Here is a 22,984-nt window from a genome sequence, read left to right as displayed (position 1 = left end):
AAATTGTGTACTTTCCTTTAAACGAAGCAGCCGGATACCGAGCCCAGTCAGAGCGGGTGGGTGTGCACTCAAGCGTAACGGCTGGTTCATTTGCAGATGCCTTCACGGCTAATTGTGTGTGTGTGTATATAGAGATGTTGGGTTTTGTAAATACATGCTCATTTTTGTGTATAACATTTTGCAATCAACAGACATCATAACATGTCATGTGTTCAAGTATCACACCTGCCTGTCTGTGTAATTACATAATGTGACAGAGACCGAACTCGGGCCATAAATCAATGCATTTTGTTTATGGTGTATAGCCTGATTGGTGTTAAGTTCAAATTGCATGTGGTTAGTGATAGCAGCTGTGTATTGAATATTGTCATTAGCAGACAGGCAGGCAGACACACAGGTGTCAATAAAACAAGACATTGAGTTTTGTCTGTGACAACGACATATCTATATCACAGTTAGAAATTCTGTCAACGCTAAATAATGACATTGCTTTTAAGCATCGAACTGAGAAAGTGACTCGGTAAGAAGAACGTGGGTGAAATAGACAAATGAAATTATATAAACAGTTAATTTACTGTCATAACATATAAAAAGCTCGCGCCTGTGAGATATCAACAAAACATTAGAAAAATAGCTCACACCAAAGCCTTCACCGAGTATTCACCCGACAACCCGCTTCCAAGCTGCGCGAACCTATTTACTTGCGCATCGTGCTATGAGCGCAGCCCAGCTGTTGAAACCCGTTTTCCCCGAAAAGTCTGGGGAAAATTAGTGAAACGTTTGAACTCCGATTTCGCGCGTTTTTTCATCATCAAGTTATTTTTCAACTTTATAAGTTGAATTTGCATTTTTGACGATTTGTTTCTGGTATGTCCATACCGAAAGGTATCAGAATCTGCAAAGTTGTGTTTTACGTTGCATGTGACCTTTAAGTGATTGGCAAATTTCTCCCAGATTGATTTGGGCAGGTTTTTAATGTCCTCTCCTAGTTTCATGATAAATCTTTTCAGCATCTCTCGAAGTTGCGTGGCTGCTGTGTCGATAATCATCCATAACGGTACTTCAATATTTGTCCACTTTTGTGTCACACAACAGTGACACAGCGGTACTTGAATTTGAGATGGCACTGCAGACAATATCCACAAAGTCACAAAACCACCACAGGAATCGAGATCTGTGGTACATTCCCTTAACAGCCGTGTAGGCGCCGCAGCCAACTTCCTTAATAGCAGGTAAAGCAGCACGTGTCTGTCTGAGTGCTCTGCGTCTGAAAACACAAATATGATACATAATGCAAATGAATCTGAGATCGATTGCATGACGTTTTGATCTGGATATTTTGTTTGGTTTGCTGTTTAACGCCGAACTCAGCAATATTTCAGCTATGTGGCAGAGGTCTCTAAATAATCGAATCTGGACGAGACAATCCAGTGATCAACAGAATGAGCACCGATCAACGCAATGCAACATGATGACATGTGTCCACCAAGTCAGCGAACCTGACCCCCGACACCTCTTACGTCAAGCATGGGTTACAGAAAACTTATTCTCTTCATGGGTCCTTTCTTCCCTTTGTAACATGTACTAGTGAGGGAGTGAGTGGGAGGGTGGGTGGGTGAGTAAGGAGTGAGTTGGTGTGTGATTGTTTAGTGAGTGAGTGAGTGGGCTGGTGGGAGAGCTTGGAGGAGTTTTGAGTGGGTGAGGGAGGGAGAGAGGGAGGAGCGAGGAGTGAGTGAGTGAGTGAGCTGGGGAGGGAGGGAGGGAGAAAGCGGATGAGTAAGGAGTGGGGAGTGAGTTGTGAGTGAGTGCAATACGTGTATTGTGAAAAGGCGGCAGTACGTCCGTTCTGCCTCGTCGTCAACGTCATTGACGAGGGCACCCTGACTGAGACAGGTGTCAGCACGCCCACCAGCACCAGATAAAACAGCACAAGTCTCATGTTCTTTATCTGCTAAAACATTAAATATATTATCTTTAAATCGTAAATGATTTTGCATTGTTAATCCGTTTGTACGTTAAGTTTCATACTTAGAAGACAGCATCGATACTCACATGGTACTTTCCAGTACCAGAGAGACAAGCCTTGTGATAATGATAAAACCCCAATGCCTCCAACTACCACTACCAATGATAAAGATAACATTTCCATACCTCCAACTACCACTACCAATGATAATGATAACACTTCCATGCCCTAACTGCCACTAACAATAATAATATTATCACTGTCACAACTTCAACTACCACTACCAATGATAATGATAAACTCCCATACCTCCAATTACCACTACCAATGATAATAATAACACTTCCATACCTCCAACTACCACTACCAATGATAATGATAGCACTGTCATGCCTTCAATTGCAATTACCAATGATAATGATAACACTGTCATACCTCCACTACAACTACCTATGACAAATATAGCACTTTAATACCTCCAACTACCACTACAAATGATAATGATAGCACTGTCATACCTTCCAATTACCACTACCAATGATAATGATAACAATGTCATACCCCCAACTACCACTACCAATGATACTGATAACACTTCCATACCCCCAACTACCACTACCTATGATAATGATAACACATCAATATCTCCAACTGCCACTACCAATGATAATAAGAACACTTCCATACATCATGAAAATGATAGCACTGTCATGTTTCTAATTACCACTAACAGTGATAATGATAACACTGTCACACCTCCAATTACCACTTCTCATGATAATAATAGCACTGTCATACCTCCAATTACCCCCACCAATGATGATGATAGCACGGTCACACCACCAATTACCCCTGCCTATGACAATGATAGGACTTTCCCACCCCCAATTACCACTACCAATGATAATGATAACACTGTTACACCTCCAATTACCACTACCAATAATAGTGATAACACTGCCACACCTCCACCTACCACTACCTATGATAATGATAATATTACCATACCTCCAACTACCACTACCTATGATAATGATAGCACTATAATACATCCAACTACCACTTCATATGATAATGATAACACTACCGCACATCCAAATACCACTGTCTATGATCATGCTAACACTGCCGTACCTCCAGCTACCACTACCTATGATAAAGATAAAACTACCATACATTCAACTACCACTACCTAGGATAATGATAACACTATAAAACCTCCAACTGCCACTTCATATGATAATGATAACACTACCATACCTCTAAATACCACTACCTATGATCATGATAGCACTACCTATGATCATGAAAACACTACCATACCTCCAGCTACCACTACCTATGATAAAGATAAGACTACCGTACATTCAACTACCACTACCTATGATAATGATAACACTATAATACCTCCAACTACCACTACCTTTTGATAATGATAACACTATAATACATCCAACTACCACTTTCTATGATAGTGATAACCCTTCCATACCTACAAATACCACTACCAATGATAAGGATAACAATGCCATACCTACAAGTACCACTACCTGTGATAACGATAACACTTCAATACCTGCACTACAACTACCTATGACAATAATAGCACTCTTATACCTCCAATTACCACTACCTATGATAATGATAACACTTCAATACATCCAATTACCACTGCCAATGATAACGATAACATTTCCATACCTGCAATTACCACTTCCAATGCTAATGATAACACTTCCATACCTCCAATTAAAACTACCAATGATAATGAAAACACTCCCATACCTGCACTACAACTACCTATGACAATAATATCACTGTCATACCTCCAATTACCACTACCAATGATAATGATAGCACTGTCACACCTCCCATTACCACTGCCTATGACAATGATAGGACTGTCACACCTCCAATTACCACTGCCTATGAGAATGATAGGACTCTCACACCTCCACGTACCACTACGTATGATAATGATAACACTACCATACCTCCAACTACCACTACCTATCATAATGATAACACTACCATACCTCCAGTTACCACTACCTATGATAAAGATAAAACTACCATACATTCAACTACCACTACCTATGATAAGAATAACAGTATAATACCTCCAACTTCCACTACCAATGATAATGATATCACGCCCATACCTCCAAGTACCACTTCTAATGATAATAATAGCACTATCAAACCTCCACCTACCGCTACCTATGATAATGTTAACACTCCCATACCTCCAACCAACACCACCTATTATAATGATACCACTACCATACTTCCAGCCACGACTACCTGTGATGATGATAACACTACCATACCCCCAACCACCACTACCTATGATAAAGAAAACACTATAATACCTCCAACCAACACTACCTATGATAATGATAACACTACCATATCCCAAACCACCACTACTTATGATAATGATCACACTGTCATTTCTCCATCTACCACTACCTATGATAATGATAACACTCACATATCCCCACTCCTCCAGCTCTGATAGTGATAACACTCCCATACCTCCACTACAACTACCTATGATAAAGATAACACTCCCATATCTCCACTACCACTAGCTCTTGATAGTGATAACACTTCCATACCTCCATTACCACTACCTATGACAATGATATCACTAAAATACGCCCAATTACCACTACCTGTGATAATGATAATACTTTCATACCTACAAGTACAACTACCACTGATAATGATAACACTTCCATACCTCAATTACCACTAAATATCATAATAATAACACTTCCACACCTCCAACTACCACTACCGATGAACATGATAACTTCTATGGCTGCACAACAACTACCTATGACAATATTAGCACTGCCATACCTCCAATTACCACTACCTATATGATAATGATAACACTGTCATATCTCCAGATGATACAACTACAACTACCAATGATAATGATGAAACTGTCATACCTCCAACTACCACTACCAATGATAATGATAACATTCCATGCCTGCACTGCAACTTCCCATGACATTACTAGCCCTTTCTATACCTCCAATTACCACTGTCTATGATAATGATAGCACTGTCATACCTCAAATTACCACTACCAATGATAAAAATACCACTGTCACACCTCCACCTACCACTACCAATGATAATGATATCACTATAATACTTTCTCAACTACCACTTCATATGATAATGATAACACTACCATACTCCAACTACCACTTCCTATAATAATGATAACACTGTCATACCTCCAACTACCACTACCTATGATGATGATACCACTGTCATGCTGGCACTACAACTTCCTATGACAATAATAGCACTGTCAAGCCTCCAATTACCACTACCTATGATGATGATACCACTGTCAAACCTCCACCTACCACTACCTATGACCATGATAACACTACCATACCTCCAACTACAACTACCTATGATAATGATAACAATAAATACCTCCATCTACCACTTCCTATGATAACGATAACACTTCAATACCTTTCACTACAACTACATATGACAATAATAGCACTGTTATACCTCCAACTACCACTAACTATGATAATGATAACACTGTCATATCTCCAACTACCACTACAAATGATAATGATAACACTCCCATACCTCCACTACAACTACCTACGATAATGATAACACTCCCATATCTGTACTACCACTAGCTCTTGATAGTTATAACACTCCTATACCTTCACTACCACTACCTATGATAATGATACCAGTTCCATACCTACAAGTACCACTACCAATGATAATGATAACTCTTCCATACCTCCACTACCACTACCAATCATAATAATAGCACTGTCATACCTCCAATTACCACTACCAATGATAATGATAACACTGTCACACCTCCAATTACCACAGCCTATGACAATGATAGGACTTTCACACCTCCACTACCAACAAACACCAATGATAATAATAGTACTGTCAAACCTCCACTACCACTACCTAGGATAATGATAACACTACCGTACCTCCAACTACCACTACCTATGATAATGATAACACTCTAATTCCTGCAACTACCACTTCCTATGATAATGATAACACTACTATATCTCCTACTACCACCACCTATGATCATGAAAACACTACCATACCTCCAGCTACCACTACCTATGATAAAGATAAAACAACCATACATTCAACTACTACTACCTATGATAATGATAACACTACCATACCTTCAGCTACCACTTCCTATGCTAATGATAACACTATCATACCTTCAACTACCACTACCTATGATAATGATAACACTATAATACATCCAACTACGACTTTCTATGATAATGATAACACTTCCATACCTACAAGTAGCACTACCACTAATCATTAGGATAACACTGCCATACATACAAGTACCACTACCTGTGATAACGATAACACTTCAATACCTGCGTTACAACTACCTATGACAATAATAGCACTCTTATGCCTCCAACTACCACTACCTATGATAATGATAACACTTCAATACATCCAATTACCACTGCCAATGATAACGATAACACTTCCATACCTTCAATTACCACTTCCAATGCTAATGATAACACTTCCATACCTCCAATTAAAACTACCAATGATAATGAAAACACTCCCATACCTGCACTACAACTACCTATGACAATAATATCACTGTCACACCTCCACCTACCACTACCAATGATAATGATATCACTATAATACTTCCAACTACCACTTCATATGATCATGATGACACTACCATACCTCCAACTACCACTTCCTCTGATAATGATAACACTGTCATATCTCCAACTACAACTTCCTATCACAATAATAGCACTGTCAAACCTCCCATTACCACTACCTATGACAATGATAACAATAAATACCTCCATCTACCACTTCCAATGATAATGATAACATCTACCATTCCAATGATAATGATAACACTACCATACCTTCACAACTACCAATGATAATGATAACAATAAATACCTCCATCTACCTATTCCTATGATAATGATAACACTACCATACCTCCAACTACCACTACCTATGATAATGATAACACTACATACCTCCATCTACCACTTCCTATGATAACGATAACACTTGAATACCTGCACTACAACTGCCTATGACAATAATAGCACTGTTATACCTCCAACTACCACTACCTATGATAATGATAACACTATAATACATCCAACTACCACTTTCAATTATAAATGATAAACACTTCCATACCTTTCAAGTACCACTACCAATGATAATATAACACTACAATAATTTACAAGTACCACTACCTGTGATAACGATAACACTTCAATACCTGCATTACAACTACCTATGACAATAATAGCAGTTATACCATCAGTTACCACTGCCAATGATAACGATAACACTTCCCTACCTCCACCACTACTTTCAATGCTAATGATAACACTTTCCATACCTCCAATTAAAACTACCAATGATAATGATAAAACACTCCCTCATTACCCAATGCACTACACTACCACTACCTATGACAATAATATCACTGTCATACCTCCACCAATGCTAATGATAATGATAGCACTGTCACACCTCCCAATTACCACTACCTATGACAATGATAGGACTGTCACACCTCCAACTACTACCTATGATAAATGATAGGACTCTCACACTACTCCAACTACCACTACGTATGATAATGATAACACTACCATACCTCCAACTACCACTTCCTACCTGATCATAATGATAACACTACCATACCTTCCTATCACCTATGATAGTTGCTACCTACCACTACCTATGATAAAGATAAACTACCATACATTCAACTACCACTACCTATGATAAGAATAACAGTATAATAATACTTCCAACTTCCACTACCAATGATAATGATATCATGCCTTCAACCTCCAAGTACCACTTCTAATGATAATAATAGCACTATCAAACCTCCACCTACCACTACCTATGATAATGTTAACACTCCCATACCTCCCTACCAACACCACCTATTATAATGATAATGATAATACCATACTTCCAGCCACGACTACCACTGTGATGATGATAACACTACCATACCTCCAACCACCACTACCTATGATAATGATAACACTATAATACCTCCAACCAACACTACCTATGATAATGATAACACTACCATATCCCAAACCACCATGATACTTATGATAATGATCACACTGTCATTTCTCCATCTACCACTACCTATGATAATGATAACACTCACATATCCCTACTCCCTCCCAGCTCTATGATAGTGAATAACACTCCCATACCTCCACTACAACTACCTATGATAAAGATAACACTCCCATATCTCCACTACCACTAAATAATGATAACATAACACTTCCATACCTCCATTACCACTACCTATGACAATGATATCACTAAAATACCTCCACTGTCACTACCTACTACCTGTGATAATGATAATACTTTCATACCTACAACCTACAACTACCACTGATAATGATAACACTTCATATCTCCATACAACTCCAATTACCACTAAATATCATAATGATAACACTTCCACTTCCAACTACCACTACCAATGATGATACATGATAACTACTATGGCTGCACAACAACTACCTATGATAATGATAATACACTGCCAATACTCCACTACCACTACCTATGATAATGATAACACTGTCATATCTCCAACTACCACTACCAATGATAATGATAACACTGTCATACCTCAGGATTACAACTACCAATGATAATGATGAAACTGTCATACCTCCAACTACCACTACCAATGATAATGATAACATTCCATGCCTGCACTGCAACTTCCCATGACATTACTAGCCCTTTCATACCTCCAATTACCACTGTCTATGATAATGATAGCACTGTCATACCTCAAATTACCACTACCAATGATAAAAATACCACTGTCACACTTCCACCTACCACTACCAATGATAATGATATCACTATAATACTTTCAACTACCACTTCATATGATAATGATAACACTACCATACCTCCAACTACCACTTCCTATAATAATGATAACACTGTCATACCTCCAACTACCACTACCTATGATGATGATACCACTGTCATGCCGGCACTACAACTTCCTATGACAATAATAGCACTGTCAAGCCTCCAATTACCACTACCTATGATGATGATACCACTGTCAAACCTCCACCTACCACTACCTATGACCATGATAACACTACCATACCTCCAACTACAACTACCTATGATAATGATAACAATAAATACCTCCATCTACCACTTCCTATGATAACGATAACACTTCAATACCTTCACTACAACTACATATGACAATAATAGCACTGTTATACCTCCAACTACCACTAACTATGATAATGATAACACTGTCATATCTCCAACTACCACTACAAATGATAATGATAACACTCCCATACCTCCACTACAACTACCTACGATAATGATAACACTCCCATATCTGTACTACCACTAGCTCTGATAGTTATAACACTCCTATACCTTCACTACCACTACCTATGATAATGATACCAGTTCCATACCTACAAGTACCACTACCAATGATAATGATAACTCTTCCATACCTCCAATTACCACTACCAATCATAATAATAGCACTGTCATACCTCCAATTACCACTACCAATGATAATGATAACACTGTCACACCTCCAATTACCACAGCCTATGACAATGATAGGACTTTCACACCTCCAATTACCAACACCAATGATAATAATAGTACTGTCAAACCTCCAATTACCACTACCTAGGATAATGATAACACTACCGTACCTCCAACTACCACTACCTATGATAATGATAACACTCTAATTCCTGCAACTACCACTTCCTATGATAATGATAACACTACTATATCTCCTACTACCACCACCTATGATCATGAAAACACTACCATACCTCCAGCTACCACTACCTATGATAAAGATAAAACAACCATACATTCAACTACCACTACCTATGATAATGATAACACTACCATACCTTCAGCTACCACTTCCTATGCTAATGATAACACTATCATACCTTCAACTACCACTACCTATGATAATGATAACACTATAATACATCCAACTACCACTTTCTATGATAATGATAACACTTCCTTACCTACAAGTAGCACTACCAGTCATTAGGATAACACTGCCATACATACAAGTACCACTACCTGTGATAACGATAACACTTCAATACCTGCGTTACAACTACCTATGACAATAATAGCACTCTTATGCCTCCAACTACCACTACCTATGATAATGATAACACTTCAATACATCCAATTACCACTGCCAATGATAACGATAACACTTCCATACCTTCAATTACCACTTCCAATGCTAATGATAACACTTCCATACCTCCAATTAAAACTACCAATGATAATGAAAACACTCCCATACCTGCACTACAACTACCTATGACAATAATATCACTGTCACACCTCCACCTACCACTACCAATGATAATGATATCACTATAATACTTCCAACTACCACTTCATATGATCATGATGACACTACCATACCTCCAACTACTTCTTCTGATAATGATAACACTGTCATATCTCCAACTACAACTTCCTATCACAATAATAGCACTGTCAAACCTCCCATTACCACTACCTATGACAATGATACCACTGTCAAACCCTCCACCTACCACTACCTATGACCATGATAACAATAAATACCTCCATCTACCACTTCCAATGATAATGATAACACTACCATACCTTCAATTACAACTACCAAATGATAATGATAACAATAAATACTTCCATCTACCTATTCCTATGATAATGATAACACTACCATACCTCCAACTACTCACTACCTATGATAATGATAACACTACATACCTCCATCTACCACTTCCTATGATAACGATAACACTTGAATACCTGCACTACAACTGCCTATGACAATAATAGCACTGTTATACCTCCAACTACCACTACCTATGATAATGATAACACTATAATACATCCAACTACCACTTTCAATTATAATGATAACACTTCCATACCTTCAAGTACCACTACCAATGATAAGGATAACACTGCTATACTTACAAGTAACACTACCTGTGATAACGATAACACTTCAATACCTGCATTACAACTACCTATGACAATAATAGCAGTTATACCATCAGTTACCACTGCCAATGATAACGATAACACTTCCTACCTCCACCATTACCACTTTCAATGCTAATGATAACACTTCCATACCTCCAATTAAACTACCAATGCTAATGAAAACACTCCCATACCTGCACTACACCTACCTATGACAATAATATCACTGTCATACTCTCCACTTGCCACTACCAATGATAATGATAGCACTGTCACACCTCCCATTACCACTGCCTATGACAATGATAGGACTGTCACACCTCCAATTACCACTGCCTATGAGAATGATAGGACTCTCACACCTCCATCGTACCACTACGTATGATAATGATAACACTACCATACCTCCAACTACCACTACCTATCATAATGATAACACTACCATACCTCCAGTTACCACTACCTATGATAAAGATAAAACTACCATACATTCAACTACCACTACCTATGATAAGAATAACAGTATAATACCTCCAACTTCCACTACCAATGATAATGATATCATGCCCATACCTCCAAGTACCACTTCTAATGATAATAATAGCACTATCAAACCTCCACCTACCACTACCTATGATAATGTTAACACTCCCATACCTCCAACCAACACCACCTATTATAATGATACCACTACCATACTTCCAGCCACGACTACCTGTGATGATGATAACACTACCATACCTCCAACCACCACTACCTATGATAAAGAAAACACTATAATACTCCAACCAACACTACCTATGATAATGATAACACTACCATATCCCAAACCACCACTACTTATGATAATGATCACACTGTCATTTCTCCATCTACCACTACCTATGATAATGATAACACTCACATATCCCCACTCCTCCAGCTCTGATAGTGATAACACTCCCATACCTCCACTACAACTACCTATGATAAAGATAACACCCCATATCTCCACTACCACTAGCTCTGATAGTGATAACACTTCCATACCTCCATTACCACTACCTATGACAATGATATCACTAAAATACGCCCAATTACCACTACCTGTGATAATGATAATACTTTCATACCTACAAGTACAACTACCACTGATAATGATAACACTTCCATACTCCAATTACCACTAAATATCATAATAATAACACTTCCACACCTCCAACTACCACTACCGATGAACATGATAACTTCTATGGCTGCACAACAACTACCTATGACAATATTAGCACTGCCATACCTCCAATTACTACTACCTATGATAATGATAACACTGTCATATCTCCAACTACCACTACCAATGATAATGATAACACTGTCATACCTCAGATTACAACTACCAATGATAATGATGAAACTGTCATACCTCCAACTACCACTACCAATGATAATGATAACATTCCATGCCTGCACTGCAACTTCCCATGACATTACTAGCCCTTTCATACCTCCAATTACCACTGTCTATGATAATGATAGCACTGTCATACCTCAAATTACCACTACTACCAATGATAAAAATACCACTGTCACACCTCCACCTACCACTACCAATGATAATGATATCACTATAATACTTTCAACTACCACTTCATATGATAATGATAACACTACCATACCTCCAACTACCACTTCCTATAATAATGATAACACTGTCATACCTCCAACTACCACTACCTATGATGATGATACCACTGTCATGCCGGCACTACAACTTCCTATGACAATAATAGCACTGTCAAGCCTCCAATTACCACTACCTATGATGATGATACCACTGTCAAACCTCCACCTACCACTACCTATGACCATGATAACACTACCATACCTCCAACTACAACTACCTATGATAATGATAACAATAAAAATACCTCCATCTACCACTTCCTATGATAACGATAACATTTCAATACCTTCACTACAACAACATATGGCAATAATAGCACTGTTATACCTCCAACTACCACTAACTATGATAATGATAACACTATAATACATCCAACTACCACTTTCTATGATAATGATAACACTTCCATACCTACAAGTACCACTACCAATGATAAGGATAACACTGCTATACTTACAAGTACCACTTCCTATGATAACGATAACACTTCAATACCTGCACTACAACTATCTATGACAATAATATCACTGTCACACCTCCACCTACCACTACCAATGATAATGATATCACTATAATACTCCAACTACCACTTCATATGATCATGATAACACTACCATACTTCCAACTACCACTACCAATGATAATGATAACACTGTCATACCTCCAACTACCACTACCTAATGATAATGATAACACTGTCATACCGGCACTACAACTTCCTATGACAATAATAGCACTGTCAAACCTCCAATTACCACTACCTATGACCATGGTAACACTACCATACCTCCAACTACAACTACCTATGATAATGATAACAATAAATACCTCCATCTACCACTTCCTATGATAATGATAACACTAAATACTCCCATCCATCTACCACTTCCTATGATAATGATAACACTACCATACCTCCAACTACCACTACCTATGATCATGATAACACTACCATAAGTCCAGCTGCCACTACCTATGATGAAGATGAAACTACCATACATTCAACTACCAGTACCTATGATAAGGATAACACTATAATACCTCCAACTTCCACTACCAATGATAATGAAAACACTCCCATACCTCCACTACCACTTCCTATGATAATGATAACAATGTCATACCTCCAACTACCAAAACCAATGATAATGATAACACTGTCACCCCTTCAACTACCACTACCAATGATAATGATAACACTGTCATACCTCCAACTACCACTTCCTATGATAATGATAACACTGTCATACCTCCAACTACAAATACCAGTGATAATGATAACACTGTCACACCTCCAACTACCAATACCAATGATAACGATAACACTGTCATACCTCCAACTACCACTACCAATGATAATGATAACACTTCCAAACCTCCAATTACAACTACCAATGATAAAAATACCACTGTCACACCTCCACCTACCACTACCAATGATAATGATATCACTATAATACTTCCAACTACCACTTTATATGATGATGATAACACTACCGTACTTCCAACTACCACTTCCTATGATAATGAAAACACTACCATACCTCCAACTACAACTACCTATGATAATGATAACACTATAATATATCCAACTACAACTTCCTATGTTAATGATAACACTACCATACCTCCAACTACCACTACCAATGATAATGATAACACTGTCATACCTCCAACTACCAAAACCAATGATAATGATAACACTGTCATACCTCCAACTACCACTACCAATGATAATGATAACACTGTCATACCTCCAACTACCAAAACCAATGATAATGATAACACTGTCACCCCTTCCAACTACCACTACCAATGATAATGATAACACTGTCATACCTCCAACTACCACTTCCTATGATAATGTAAACACTAACACTGTCATATCTCCAACTACAAATACCAGTGATAATGATAACACTGTCACCCTCCAACTACCAATACCAATGATAACGATAACACTGTCATACCTCCAACTACCACTACCAATGATAATGATAACACTTCCAAACCTCCAATTACAACTACCAATGATAAAAATACCACTGTCACACCTCCACCTACCACTACCAATGATAATGATATCACTATAATACTTCCAACTACCACTTTATATGATGATGATAACACTACCGTACTTCCAACTACCACTTCCTATGATAATGAAAACACTGTCATACCTCCAACTGCCACTACCAATGATAATGACAACACTACCATACCTCCAACTACAACTACCTATGATAATGATAACACTATAATATATCCAACTACAACTTCCTATGTTAATTATAACACGACCATACCTCCAACTACCACTACCAATGATAATGATAACACTGTCATACCTCCAACTACCACTACCAATGATAATGATAACACTGTCATACCTCCAACTACCACTACCAATGATAATGATAACACTGTCACCCTTCAACTACCACTACCAATGATAATGATAACACTATCATACCTCCAACTACCAGTTCCTATGATAATGATAACATTACCATACCTTCAACTACCACTACCAATGATAATGATATCAATATAATACGTCCAACTACCACTTCCTATGATAATGATCACACTACCTGTGATAATGATATGGGGATAAGTCTGTGGGTTGTATAACCATATGTTCAAAGAATATATGTGGCGGTTACCGTGAATATCGTATCATAGTACACATTACCACGTGTATCATAGTACACATCACCAAGTTTATCATAGTACCCATCATCATGTATGTATCAAAGCACCCATCACGATGTAAGTATCATAGTACCCATCACAGTGTATGTATCATAGTATACATCTAAATGTATGCATCATAGTACACATCACCAAGTGTATCATTGCACACATCACCACGTGTATCATAGTACACATTTCCATGAGTATCATAGTACACATTACCATGTATGTATCAAAATACACATCACCACGTGTATCATAGTACACATCCACATGTATCTATCATAGTACCCATCTCCATGTATGTATCATAGTACACATCACGATGTATGTATGATAGTACCCATCACAAAATGTGTATCATAGTACACATCACCACGTGTATCATAGTACACATCTCCATGTATGTATAATAGTACACATCACCATGTATGTATGATAGTACGTATCTCCATGTATGTATCATAGTACACATCACAATATATGTATCAAAGTACACATCATCATGTATGTATCATTGTACACATCACCATGTATGTATCCTAGTACACATCACTATGTAAGTATCATAGTACCCATCTAAGTGAATGTGTCATAGTACCCATCACCACGTGTATCATAGTACACATCACCATGTATGTATCATAGTACACATTACCACGTGTACCATAGTACATATCACCACGTGTATCATAGTAAACATCCCCATGTATGTATCATAGTACCAATCTCCATGTATGTATCATAGTACACATCGCCATGTATCTTCATAGTACCCATCACCAAATATGTATCATAGTACACATCACCACGTATCATAGTACACATCTCCATGTATGTATAATAGTACACATCACCATGTATGTATGATAGTACGTATCTCCATGTATGTATCATAGTACACATCACAATATATGTATCATAGTACATATCACCATGTATGTGTTATAGTACACATCACCATGTATGTATCATAGTACCCATCACCATGTATGTATCATAGTACCATCATCTTGTTTTTTTATCATAGTACATATCACCATGTATGTATTATAGTACTCATCCCCATGTATGTATCATAGTACACATCACCATGTATGTATCATAGTACACATCACCATATATGTATCATAGTACCATCACCTTGTATGTATCATAGTACACGTCAACATGCATATAACATAGAACCCATCTCCATCTATGTATCATAGTGCCCATCTCCATGTATGTATCATAGTACACATCACCATGTATGTATCACAGTACACATCACCATGTATGTATCATAGTGCCATCACCTTCTATGTATCATAGTACACATCACCATGTATATATCATAGTACATATCTCCATGTATGTATCAAAGTACACATCACCATGTATGTATCATAGCATACGCATCACTATGTAAGTATCATAGTACCCATCTAAGTGAATGTATCATAGTACCCATCACCACGTGTATGTATCATGTACACATCACCATGCATGTATCTATCATAGTACACATTACCACGTATGTATCATAGTAAACATCCCCATGTATGTATCATAGTAACAATCTCCATGTATGTATCATAGTACACATCTACAAATATGTATCATAGTACACATCACCATGTATGTATCATAGAACACATCTCCATTTATGTATCATCACCTTGTATGTATTCTAGTACACATCACCATGAATGTATCATAGTACACATCCACACGTATGTATTATAGTACACATCACCATGTATATATCATAGTACCCATCTCCATGTATGTATCATAGCACGGATCTCCATGTATGTATCATAGTACACATCCTCATGTATGTATTATAGTACCCATCTCCATGTATGTATCATAGTACATATCACCATGTATGTATCATTGTACACATCACCATGTATGTATCAAAGTACGTTCACCTTGTATGTATTATGGTACACATCCCCATGCATGTATTATAGTACACATCACGATGTATATATCATACTACACATCTCCATGTATATATCATAGTACACATCTCCAATTATGTATCATAGTACACATCACCACGTATGTATCATAGCACACATCACCATGTATCTATCATAGTACAGTTACCTTGTATGTATCATAGTACACATCACCATGTATATATCAAAGTACCATCATCTGGTATGTATCATAGTACACATCACCAAGTATGTATTATAGCACACATGTCCATGTATGTATTCTAGCACCGATCTCCATGTATGTATCATAGTACACATCCCCATGTATGTATTATAGTACCCTTCTCCATTTATGTATCATAGTACATATGATCATGTCTGTATCATTGTACACATCACCATGTATATATCATCGTACCATCACCTTGTATGTATCATAGTACACATTCACATGTTTGAATTATAGTACACATCACGATGTATATGTCATCATACACATCTCCATGTATGTATCATAGTACATATCTCCTAGTATGTATCATAGCACACATGACCATGTGTGTTTCATAGTACACATCACCATGTATGTATCATAGTACCATTACCTTTGTATGTATCATAGTACATATCACCATGTATATATCATAGTACACATCCCCATGTATGTATCATAGTACACATCACCATGTATGTATAATATTACACATCACCTTGTATGTATCATAGTACCATCCCCATGTATGAATCATAGTACACACCACCATGTATGTATCATCATAGTACACATCACCGTGTATGTATCATAGTTCCCATATCCATGTTTGTATCATAGTACACATCACCTTGTATGTATCATAGTACACATCACCATGTTTGTATCATAGTACATATCACCATGTATGTATCATAGTACACATCACCATGTATGTATCATAGTACCATTACCTTGTATGTATCATAGCACACTTCACCATGTATGTATCATAGTACCATCACCTTGTATGCATCATAGTACACATCCTCATGTATGTATTATAGTACACATGTCCATGTATGTATCATAGTACATATCACCATGTATGTATCATTGTACACATCACCATGTATGTATCAAAGTACCATCACCTTCTATGTATCATGGTAGACATCCCAATGCATGTATTATAGTACACATCACGATGTATATATCATACTACACATCTCCATGTATATTTCATAGTACACATCTCCAATTATGTATCATAGTACACATCGCCATGTATGTATCATAGCACACATCACCATGTATCTATCATAGTACAATTACTTTGTATGTATCATAGTACACGTGACCATGTATGTATCAAAGTACCATCACCGTGTATGTATCATAGTACACATCACCAAGTATGTATTATAGCACACATGTCCATGTATGTATCATAGCACCGATCTCCATGTATGTATCATAGCACACATCCCCATGTATGTATTATAGTACCCTTCTCCATTTATGTATCATAGTACATATGATCATAACTGTATCATTGTACACATCACCATGTATATATCATCGTACCATCACCTTGTATGTATCATAGTACACATTCCCATGTATGTATCATAGTACACATCACGATGTATATGTCATCATACACATCTCCATGTATGTATCATAGTACATATCTCCTAGTATGTATCATAGTACATATCACCATGTGTGTATCATAGTACACATCACCATGCATGTATCATAGTACCATTACCTTGTATGTATCATCGTACATATCACCATGTATGTATCATAGTACCATCACCTTGCATGTATCATAGAACACATCCCTCATGTATGAATCCATAGTACACATCACCATGTTTGTATCATAGTACACATCAACGCATGTAACATAGTTCCCATCTCCATGTTTGTATCATAGTACACATCACCTTGTATGTATCATAGTACACATCACCATGTATGCATCATAGTACACATCACTATGTTTGTATCATAGTACACATCACCATGTATGTATCATAGTACCATTACCTTGTATGTATCATAGAACACATCCTCATGTATGAATCATAGTACACATCACCATGTTTGTATCATAGTACACATCAACGTGCATGTAACATAGTTCCCATCTCCATGTTTGTATCATAGTACACATCATCACCTTGTATGTATCATAGTACACATCACCATGTATGTATCATAGTACCATTACCTTGTATGTATCATAGTACACTTCACCATGTATGTATCATAGTACACATCACCATGTATGTATCATAGTACCATTACCTTGTATGTATCATAGTACACTTCACCATGTATGTATCATTGTACCATCACCTTGTATGTATCATAGTACACATCCTCATGTATGTATTATAGTACACATGTCCATGTATGTATTATAGTACACATCACCTTGTATGTATCATAGCACAGATCACCATGTGGATATCATAGTACACTTCCCCATGTATGTATCATCATAGTACACATCACCATGTATGTATCATAGTACAAATCACCATGTATCTATCATAGTACACATCACCATGTATGTATCATAGTACACATCACCGTGCATGTATCATATTTCCCATCTCCATATTTGTATCATATTAAACATCACCCTGTATGTATCATAGTACCATCCCCATGTATGAATCATAGTACAAATCAATTCTGTATCTATCATAGTACACATCACCATGTATGTATGATAGTACACATCACCATGCATGTATCATAGTTCCCCTTCATGTTTGTATCATAGTACCATCCCCATATATGAATCATAGTACAAATCACCATGTATCTATCATAGTACACATTACCATGTATGTATGATAGTACACATCACCATGCATGTATCATACCTCCCATCTCCATGTTTGTATCATAGTACACATCACCATGTATGTATCATAGTACACAACACCATGTATGTATCATAGTACACATCACCAAGTATATATCATAGTTCCCATATCCATGTTTGTATCATAGTACACATCACCTTGTATGTATCATAGTACACATCACCATGTTTGTATCATAGTACATATCACCATGTATGTATCATAGTACACATCACCATGTATGTATCATAGTACCATTACCTTGTATGTATCATAGTACACTTCACCATGTATGTATCATAGTACCATCACCTTGTATGCATCATAGTACACATCCTCATGTATGTATTATAGTACACATGTCCATGTATGTATCATAGTACATATCACCATGTATGTATCATTGTACACATCACCATGTATGTATCAAAGTACCATCACCTTCTATGTATCATGGTAGACATCCCAATGCATGTATTATAGTACACATCACGATGTATATATCATACTACACATCTCCATGTATATTTCATAGTACACATCTCCAATTATGTATCATAGTACACATCGCCATGTATGTATCATAGCACACATCACCATGTATCTATCATAGTACACCACTTTTGTATGTATCATAGTAGTACATCGGACCATGTATGTATCAAAGTACCATCACCGTGTATGTATCATAGTACACATCACCAAGTATGTATTATAGCACACATCATCATGTATGTATCATAGCACCGATCTCCATGTATGTATCATAGTACACATCCCCATCTATGTATTATAGGACCCTTCTCCATTTATGTATCATAGTACATATGATCATAACTGTATCATTGTACACATCACCATGTATATATCATCGTACCATCACCTTGTATGTATCATAGTACACATTCCCATGTATGTATCATAGTACACATCACCATATGTATCATCATACACATCCACCATGTATGTATCATAGTACATATCTCCTAGTATGTATCATAGTACATATCACCATGTGTATCATAGTACACATCACCATGCATGTATCATAGTACCATTACCTTGTATGTATCATCGTACATATCACCATGTATGTATCATAGTACCATCACCATGCATGTATCATAGAACACATCCTCATGTATGAATCATAGTACACACATCACCATGTTTGTATCATAGTACACATCAACGATGTATGTATCATAGTTCCCATCACCATGTTTGTATCATAGTACACATCACCACGTGTATGTATCATAGTACACATCACCATGTATGCATCATAGTACACATCACTATGTTTGTATCATAGTACACATCACCATGTATGTATCATAGTACCCATCTCCTTGTATGTATCATAGAACACATCCCTCATGTATGAATCATAGTACACATCACCATGTATTGTCATAGTACACATCAACGTTGCATGTAACATAGTTCACATCTCCATGTTTGTATCATAGTACACATCACCTTGTATGTATCATAGTACACATCACCATGTATATATCATAGTACCATCTCTTGTATGTATCATAGTACACTTCACCATGTATGTATCATAGCACACATCACCATGTATGTATCATAGTACCATTACCTTGTATGTATCATAATACACTTCACCATGTATGTATCATTGTACCATCACCTTGTATGTATCATAGTACACATCCTCATGTATGTATTATAGTACACATGTCCATGTATGTATTATAGTACACATCACCTTGTATGTATCATAGCACAGATCACCATGTGGATATCATAGTACACTTCCCCATGTATGTATCATAGTACACATCACCATGTATGTATCATAGTACAAATCACCATGTATCTATCATAGTACACATCACCATGTATGTATCATAGTACACATCACCGTGCATGTATCATATTCCCATCTCCATATTTGTATTATATTACACATCACCCTGTATGTATCATAGTACACATCCCCATGTATGTATCATATAGTACAAATCAACCCTGTATCTATCATAGTACACATCACCATGTATGTATCATAGTACACATCACCATGCATGTATCATAGTTCCCATCTTCATGTTTGTATCATAGTACCATCCCCATATATGTATCATAGTACAAATCACCATGTATCTATCATAGTACACATCACCATGTATGTATCATAGTACACATCACCATGTATCATATTACACATCACATCACTTATGTATCATAGCACACATCACCATGTATGTATCATAGTACACACCACCATGTATGTATCATAGTACACATCACCGTGTATGTATCATAGTTCCCATATCCATGTTTGTATCATAGTACACATCACCTTGTATGTATCATAGTACACATCACCATGTTTGTATCATAGTACATATCACCATGTATGTATCATAGTACACATCACCATGTATGTATCATAGTACCATTACCTTGTATGTATCTCATAGTACACTTCACCATGTATGTATCATAGTACCATCACCTTGTATGCATCATAGTACACATCCTCATGTATGTATTATAGTACACATGTCCATGTATGTATCATAGTACATATCACCATGTATGTATCATTGTACACATCACCATGTATGTATCAAAGTACCATCACCTTCTATGTATCATGGTAGACATCCCAATGCATGTATTATAGTACACATCACGATGTATATATCATACCACACATCTCCATGTATATTTCATAGCACACATCTCCAATTATGT

The 22,984-nt window shown here is 37.0% G+C and overlaps 1 long non-coding RNA gene across 2 annotated transcripts in view; it reads right to left on the bottom strand.

Annotated features, from left to right (window-relative positions):
* Positions 1-837: 837 nt before the first annotated feature.
* LOC124272653 overlaps positions 838-22,984 on the bottom strand; it is a 28,539-nt gene continuing 6,392 nt past the window's right edge. The window contains exon 3 of one of the 2 annotated variants that reach the window (XR_006897390.1): positions 838-1,267. This is a non-coding gene — a long non-coding RNA (uncharacterized LOC124272653). Of the gene's footprint in view, positions 1,268-1,847; positions 1,949-22,984 lie in introns of those variants that run through there. The other variant, XR_006897389.1, reaches the window with a different exon arrangement.

This window comes from Haliotis rubra, unplaced genomic scaffold, assembly GCF_003918875.1.
Source record: "Haliotis rubra isolate DU_JTF1 unplaced genomic scaffold, ASM391887v1 Scf1711, whole genome shotgun sequence".
Taxonomy (NCBI): Eukaryota; Metazoa; Mollusca; class Gastropoda; order Lepetellida; family Haliotidae; genus Haliotis; species Haliotis rubra.
The sequence above is the reverse complement of the archived record's forward strand: the minus strand, read 5'-3'. Positions and strand labels throughout refer to the sequence as shown.